Source organism: Pseudophryne corroboree, chromosome 7, assembly GCF_028390025.1.
Source record: "Pseudophryne corroboree isolate aPseCor3 chromosome 7, aPseCor3.hap2, whole genome shotgun sequence".
Taxonomy (NCBI): Eukaryota; Metazoa; Chordata; class Amphibia; order Anura; family Myobatrachidae; genus Pseudophryne; species Pseudophryne corroboree.
In genome coordinates, this window is record NC_086450.1 from 276,746,616 (window position 1) to 276,754,668 (window position 8,053).

General features: G+C 43.0%; 1 long non-coding RNA gene across 1 annotated transcript; it reads right to left on the reverse strand.

The window, feature by feature from the left end:
- Positions 1–5,002: 5,002 nt before the first annotated feature.
- Positions 5,003–6,069, reverse strand: LOC134943584 (uncharacterized). Its single transcript, XR_010181624.1, has 3 exons — positions 5,984–6,069; positions 5,474–5,569; positions 5,003–5,091 (listed from the first exon to the last, which is right to left on the reverse strand). It is a non-coding gene; the product is annotated as an uncharacterized LOC134943584 (long non-coding RNA).
- Between the last annotated feature and the right edge of the window lie 1,984 nt (positions 6,070–8,053).

The following is an 8,053-nucleotide window of genomic DNA, read 5'->3' on the forward strand; positions in this document are numbered from 1 at the left end:
CACATACTGGGACCTGGGAGGATATGGTGACATATACATAGGGGCTTAGAGGGATATGCTGGCACACATACTGGTGTCTGGGAGGGCATGGTGACACATACTGGGGGGTGGGTGAGGGAAATGGGGGCACACATCCTGGGGGCTAGGTGAGGGACATTGTGACACACATACTGGGGGGTTGGTGAGGGATATGGGGACATACATAGTTAGGCCGGGTGAGGGACATGGGGATACATATCCTGGGGGGCCGGGTGAGGGACATGGAGACACTCATCCTGGGCCGGGTGAGGGACATGGGGACACACATCCTGGGGGCCGGGTGAGGGATATGGGAATACACATACTGGGGCCGGGTGAGGGACATGGGGACATACATCCTGGGGGCTGGGTGAGGGACATGGGGACACACATCCTGGGGTGCCGGGTGAGGGACATGGGGACACACATCCTGGGGGCCCGGTGAGGGACATGGGGACACACATCCTGGGGGGCCGGGTGAGGGACATGGGGACACACATCCTGGGGGGCCGGGTGAGGGATATGGGGGGACACAACCTGGGGGCTGGTTTAGGGACATGGGGACACACATACTGGGGGACGGGTGAGGGATATGGGGACACACATAGTGGGGCCGGGTGAGGGATATGGGGACACTCATCCTGGGGGCCGGGTGAGGGACATGGGGGGACACATAGTGGGGCCGGGTGCAGTGGCGGAAATAGCGAGCGGTGGGCCCAGGTGCGACAAAATGCTTTGGGCCCCCCCATCCCATCCAAGTCCACCCCCTCACCCCTGGAGAGGATCTGGTGAGGGGGACCTGCTCAGGGCCAGAGAAATGGATACCTAGCAACAGTGCCGTAACTAGACATTTTAGCACTGTGTGCAAGAAACAGCATCGGAGCCCCACCCCTCCATGCAAAACAGGGGCAGTGCGCGCCATAGGCGCGTGCAAAAATACATAGTGGCGTGGCTTCGTGGGGAAGGGGTATGGCCACAAAATAATACCAATTCATAATACGGTGCACAGTAGTCTCCATTATTCAAATTACGCCGCACAGTAGCACCACTACACCAGGTAGAGACCCTTTTACACCTTACAGCGGACAGATTCCTCTTTTTACACATTACGGCAGACAGCTCTCCCCTTTTTACACATTACGGCAGACAGCGTGCACTTTTTACACATTACGGCAGACAGCGTGCCCTTGTTATACATTGCGGCAGACAGTGTGCCCTTGTTACACATTGCGGCAGACTGCGTGCCCTTGTTACACATACTGGGGGCTGGGTGAGGGATATGGGGACACACATAGTGGGGCCGGGTGAGGGATATGGGGACACACATAGTGGGGTCGGGTGAGGGTTATGGGGACACACATAGTGGGGCCGGGTGAGGGATATGGGGACACACATAGTGGGGACGGGTGAGGGGTATGGGGACACACATAGTGGGGCCAATGAGGGACATGGGGACACACATACTTGGGGCCTGGGTGGGGGGGACCTGGTTACAAGTACATTAGAGCCTGGTAGGGTATATAACATGAGACACACACTGACTTACACACATACACAGGTTTCAGCTACAGTGAGGATATGCTGAGGCAGGTTGCTCACCTCAGATTGTGATTGAGCGGCAGGAGAAAGAGAGGGAACAGGCAGCAGTGCACACAGCTAGAACCCGCCCCCACTCTCAGTCACGCACTCACGGCTCCCCGTTCCGCCCCCAGCTGCTGGTGATAAGGTGAGATCACTGATTCTTCCTCTCCTCCCCTCCCCGTGCGCGCGGCGGCGCCCGCCCAGTTCCCGTACGCCGCATTTGCCTTTTATGCCTAGGGCCGTCTTTGCCGCTGCACGCACTGCGCACTATAGTAGAAGCAGTAACACTACACAGCGGCTCCTCTGCAGCCAGCGGCGGCAGCGGTGGCTTACACAGGCAGGGAATGGATGGCGCCTCTCTCATGTTTGGGGGGAGCGAGCTGCCCCCTTGCCCCCCCCATTCCGACGCCCCTGCCCACCATATACACACACACACTTCTCTCTCACCCTCCACTTACCTAAGCCAGTCTCCCTCTGTACAGCAGCCTGGTCCGTGTAGCTCCGCCCCCTTCTGGCCCATTTAGCCACGCCCCCTTCAGTTCCATGTAGATCCGCCCCCTTCTGTCCCGTACTCGGCGCTGTCACACAGCACAGGTGAGGGGAGGGAGGAGGCTTTTCATGCTGCAGGTGCCCGCTGCCAGTGCCTGTCATACAGTGACAGACACAGCACTGGCAGCAGCAGCAGCAGGAGGGGGGACAGGACGGCGCAGCAGGGAAGGGATGCAGAGCAGGGGAAGCGCCTATCCGTCCCAGCGCCTCCCTGCACTGCATCACTTCGCTGAGTGGGTAACGCCGGGCCTGGCTGCAGCGCTACTCCGTAGCACTGATCTCCCTGTATGCCCGCCGTCTGTCCCTCCGCAGCTCGCCCCCTTCTCATCCTCTGCGTCCCATCTAAATTCGACTTGGGATTGAATAGGAGTTGACGGATCCATTCCGACAAATACATGTCAGAATGGATCCGACTTTAATTGAATATACCCCATGGTCTTTTACCTTCATGTCTCTAGTATGTTGCTATTATATCTTCCTATCTGTCCCCTTTTTGTTGTAACTATGTTTAGTTTAATTCACACCTACTTAGGGTAATTTTAATGAGGTGGATTTGATATCTTGACAGGTGATTTGCCAGTGGGATTGCATCTTTTTAATGTACTAAACTTTGAACCCTCCACAAAATCAACAAGAAACCAAACTTTAGAATGCAACTTAACATTGAGTCAACATCCGTGTGTTTCCCATTATAAAAATAGAAACACAATGTTTTGCTGAGTGACATGTCCATAACCCACCACAAACCCACTCAAATAAATGACAGACAGGCTTGTCCAAAGCACTGCACAGATCCCTATGGAGGGAAACAGAGTAGGATCCCTTACATTTTCCTCTAACCATAAGTAAGCTTTACTAGCTGGGGCCAGTGGAGCTATAGAGGGGGGACCTGTGATGTCTGGGTCCATAAATCATGGTTCTAATCAGACCCATGCCAGTTGGTATCAGGCTGACTTCCTTAGGAGGGTCAGGCCTGCAAAATAAACCATAGGCGTAAGTAATAATGTCAACATTATTCATGTCAATATTCATTATGTAGATAGTGATTAAATGTTGACATGTTAGAATGTCGGCATATCATACTTGGTGGCCCAGCAGTCCTGAACACTGAAGCTGCTCCAGTGCGTCCTTGACCTTGTCACTTAAGGGTCAGAACTGTTATCATCAACCATTCTGGTATTATTAACCTATTCCTAACCATCCCTTTAGTACCTAACCATAATTTCCCCCCTCCCCCACAGCCTAATCTTAATTTTTACATTCTCACAATGTCAAAATTTACATGTTGACATTGTGGCAATATCAACATGTTGTCTACTGACATTTTAACAATATCAACATCATAACTGTTGACACTGTGGTATTAACATTATGACTCTTGACATTGTAAATTTTGGCACTTTGACTACAAACCCATGGAACTCCGAAAATTGCCAGAGTGCTCTGGTAGACAAGCTCTGCTGCTACCTGTAGTGTACCAGTAAAGTAATTATTCAAATTTTGACAAGACACACAATGATGTATAAATCATTTATTTAAAAAAAGGCTACCACATACCCCTTGACACCAATGTAATACTTGCAAATGCCTTGGGACAGCAATCACAAGAGGTCACTTGAAGACATTATCATGGGAATGAATGGAACCACTCAGAATGTTGGAAGCCAACCTCAGCTCTAACTGGCTTGGAGCTAGTTGGCAAAGTGGTGCAGGAATCCATATCCTAGTTCCCACTTACTCTGCCTGGTAAAGCCTAGTTAGTGGAAAATTAGCCTACTATAGGTTTTAATGAATAGGGTATTTTGGGGGAGGCCCCAGGCATGTTATATCTAACATTTTGTTGAATTTTCACATTATTCTTTAAATATAGAAGCTTCTATCTTTGTGTTTGTGTTTTCAATTGGCAACTCATACTTTACTGTAACCAGGGAAAACTGAAAGTATTACCCATCAAAATCTTTTGCACATCCTAGAGGAGGTTGCCCACAGGGAGCATGATCATCAATCCTAATTTTGCTCAGTAGGGTTGGGTGTGGATGGCTCTCGAGCAGTACATGCATTTACTGTATACCATAAACAAATTTGATTATAACTTTTTTAATCTTAATTGCTGCAGCAGGATATAAATAACAGCTTAATAATTAACCTTTTTTCCTTGCTTCAGACTGCTATTAAAGATGTTTACGTTTATGCTATGTGACTACCATGGCAACCACAGTCAAAATGACAAATGACACATGGTGCAATCAGGGCTGGCAAAAGATATCTTGGGGCCCGGTACAATTGATATCTCTGGGGCCCCCACAACCCTCTTTGACCCCTATTTTAATGCAGAGGGTAGTATTAAAAAAATAGTGTGTGTGTGTATGTGTGTGTGTGTATATATATATATATATATATATATAGTATGGGGTTAAGACCCAGTTAACGCGCTGTAGGGATAAGCTACAACTTTGGGATTACCCCCTGTTAGGTGGGGTACAGTATAGAAATAGAAAAAAGACAGTTTCCCAAAGGAGCTTGTAGTAATGCTTTGGTATGTATCAATATAAATAGTGTCCTTAATTTTTTATATATAAAAAAAGGATTTTATTTCCTTTAGAAGTACAATACATAAAAATTGTTCAATTACATTCAGTAACACTTTATACATGAGATGATTAAAATTCCATTCTTAGTCATATAGTGGTGACTCTTGAAGAACGCAATAGTTGTCTCAGAAACCCAACGCGTTTCGTCCTTCGGACTTCATCAGGGGCTTTGCAATCTAAGCATTTAAAGAACATTTTGTGAACTTCCGACTCTCAAATGGAGTCACTATATCACCTCATAGATACAAGTATACATACCAAGAGACTTCAAAACAGATAATCAGCATATAAATCTTCTATAAGTGGACAATTTACCAGAGCGGTATTGGATAATATTCACCTCATGGATTATCTGTAAAACCATTGTATACAACATCAATATATATAAAGTATACAGTACATACATATATAAAACATCAATCAATAAATAAAATAAAATAGAATATGGCCAGAATATATTGAAAAGGAGGAGGAATAGGAGATGAGAAGGTGATCCATGGATAGGAATCAAATTCTTTTAGAAGGTCAGACTCATTTGAGCTTGATATCATTTCAAAGGTATGACTTTTAATTTAGAAAAGACATTTAGTATAAATGTAAATAATACATAAGGTTGTCATAGGCTGCATATGAAATTACAGCTGATTTCAACTATTAAAGAATTACTCGTGGTGAATGTTAATATTTTCACATGTGCTGTTCTTTCATTTATATTGAGACATGTTCATACATACCACTTCGCTTATTCAGAGGTTTATAAGACAATTAATTCCCAGAATTGGGCCAGAATTGTTTTGACAAAGAGTCAATATAAATGACTGTCGCAATGCCTGTGACAGAAAAATACATACATGTAATCGTGATTAACCACCTTAGTCATATCGCCACGATATATATAGAAGTGTCAATGTGACATTACTCATGATAAAATTAGATCAATTATCAAAGTATGGAAGTCAGAAGTAATTCATAGCTAAAGAAGGCTATAATAGCAACATCCATAATTGAAAAATTTCCAATATTTTTAAAAATAAATAATTGTTTCCTACATCAATATATTCATCAATCCATGATTGGAGAACATGAAAATAGATCAATTGTCAAAGTCAGAAATAATTCATAATAAAAGAAGGCTATAATAGCAACATCCATAATTGAAAAAGTGTCCAATCTCTTTAGAAATAGTTCCAACATTAATATATTAATCAATCAATGATAGGGGACCATGAAAGTAGGGTGCTCACCTCTCTGTAGTACACAATGTTCCAGTCAGCTGTATAAACTGGATCCAAACCCACTGGGTTTATATACCCCTGGGTGCCTGACCTCACTTCCTGTGTGAAAATAACCTAAATTAATACTAAACCCTATTAAAGACTGATCTATTATGTATCCTTTGTATGTAGACCAAACAGATTAGGGGAATTGTCAATATTTAAATAAAAATCAGTTGGACAAAATGTTGAATTGGAGGCAAAAAATTCCTAATTAAAAATTGCGTTTCATTGGGCCGGCGCGGCGTGCGTTCCAAAGCGCTACTTCCGCTTCCTGTTTGATAATCTCCATGTGTGGCCACATTTTTTTTTCGAAGATGTATTGACGTACATCCACCCAATTCTCATAGGGGGGTGTGCGTCCATCTGGTTCACGGTGTGCGTTCCAACCCATCTCACTTCCGCCTGTTACTGCCGGAAGTAGGTGAATGACGCACTTCCGGTCCGGCGTGCGCTCCATTGACTAAACTGCGTTCCATTAGCTTGTGGATGTTTCCCGTTTCCAATACCTCCAGCACCAAACGATCCATTATTGGGGGAACATATAGATCGCTAATCAAGCCACTGGCTATAGAAGTAATACGTATATTTATGATAAAGTGACCATAAAGATATATATTTATAATGAAGATCTATATATTGTGAGTGACAGAATTCCGATCTAGTGCGCACTAAATTAACTAAACAGCATTTAATTTGCTCATAAAAGCTCCCCGTTGCTAAGGGAAACACAGCGATTTCTTCCAACATCAATCCATCCATTTCTGGGGGAACATATAAAATGCTAATAAGAGCCAGTGATTATAATTACCATCTATGTGTATTAAAGTGATATACAAATAATAATCATGAATTATCATATATATTAGGTGCTCATGTCAATAAGAGATCAGATCTATCCCTAGTGAATTATTATAAACAAGTGTTAGATGCTATAAAAATGATAATATTAATTAATAATATGAAAATATATATAAATTATACAAAAATATATATAAAAAAATATATATAAAAAATATATATATATGTGCCACATATTTTCATGGTCCCCCATTTACAATACAAAAAATCTAATCTTATACAGTCAGAATTAAATACTTGTATAACAAAAAATTCATCTGACACTAACCATTAAAGACCTTATAATCTGATAGAGCATCTAAAAAAAGACTCTATAGAAAGGAAACTATGTCGATGCCCTCATTATGACCATTAGGAGATTGAGTGTTCAACGTGTAAATCCAAAATGTTTCACGTTTGGCCAAATTTAGTTCCCTACTACTCCCTCTGGGATCAACAGGTATAAATTCTAGAACAGTAAAAGAAAAATTTTCCTTACTTATAAGGGAATTATGCTTCTCCCTATAGTGTCTCGGTAGGCTATGAGTTGTTAGTTTGTTTTTTATATTCCTCATATGCTCTTGAATTCTGATCTTAATAGGTCTCTTAGTTTTCCCTACATAGGACGAATGGCAGCCACACGTGATCCTGTAAACTACAAATTCTGTATTACAGTTGGCTAAATGATGTAGTTTATACTCTTTGCCTGTATCCAACTTGTGGCTGAAGGTTTTCCGTTCCATGTATTGACAGCAAATACACCTAGAGCATGGGAAACAACCTTTTGATGGAATTAAAGATTTTTCGTTGATTTGTGGTTTCATGTGTTTGAATATCTTACTTGGAGCTACTTTACTCTTCAGGTTTGGAGCCCTTTGAAAGACTATATCAGGTTTTTTAGATAAAGTTGGGCCCAAAATTGGGTCTCTCAAAAGGATACCCCAGTGGCGGTCCATGATCTTTCTAATAGCATAATTTTCACGATTATACTGAGTTACAAAAGGTCTAAATGACTGTTTCTTACTTTTAGGATTTGTAATCTTAGGTTGTAACATTTGTTCTCTATCTTTCGTGGATGCTCTGATTTTAGCTTCATTAATCAGATCGTGTTTATATCCCCTATCAATAAACCTTTTTTGTAGAACGGTGGCTTGCTCCCAATAATCATTGATATTACTACAGTTGCGTCTCAATCTTACA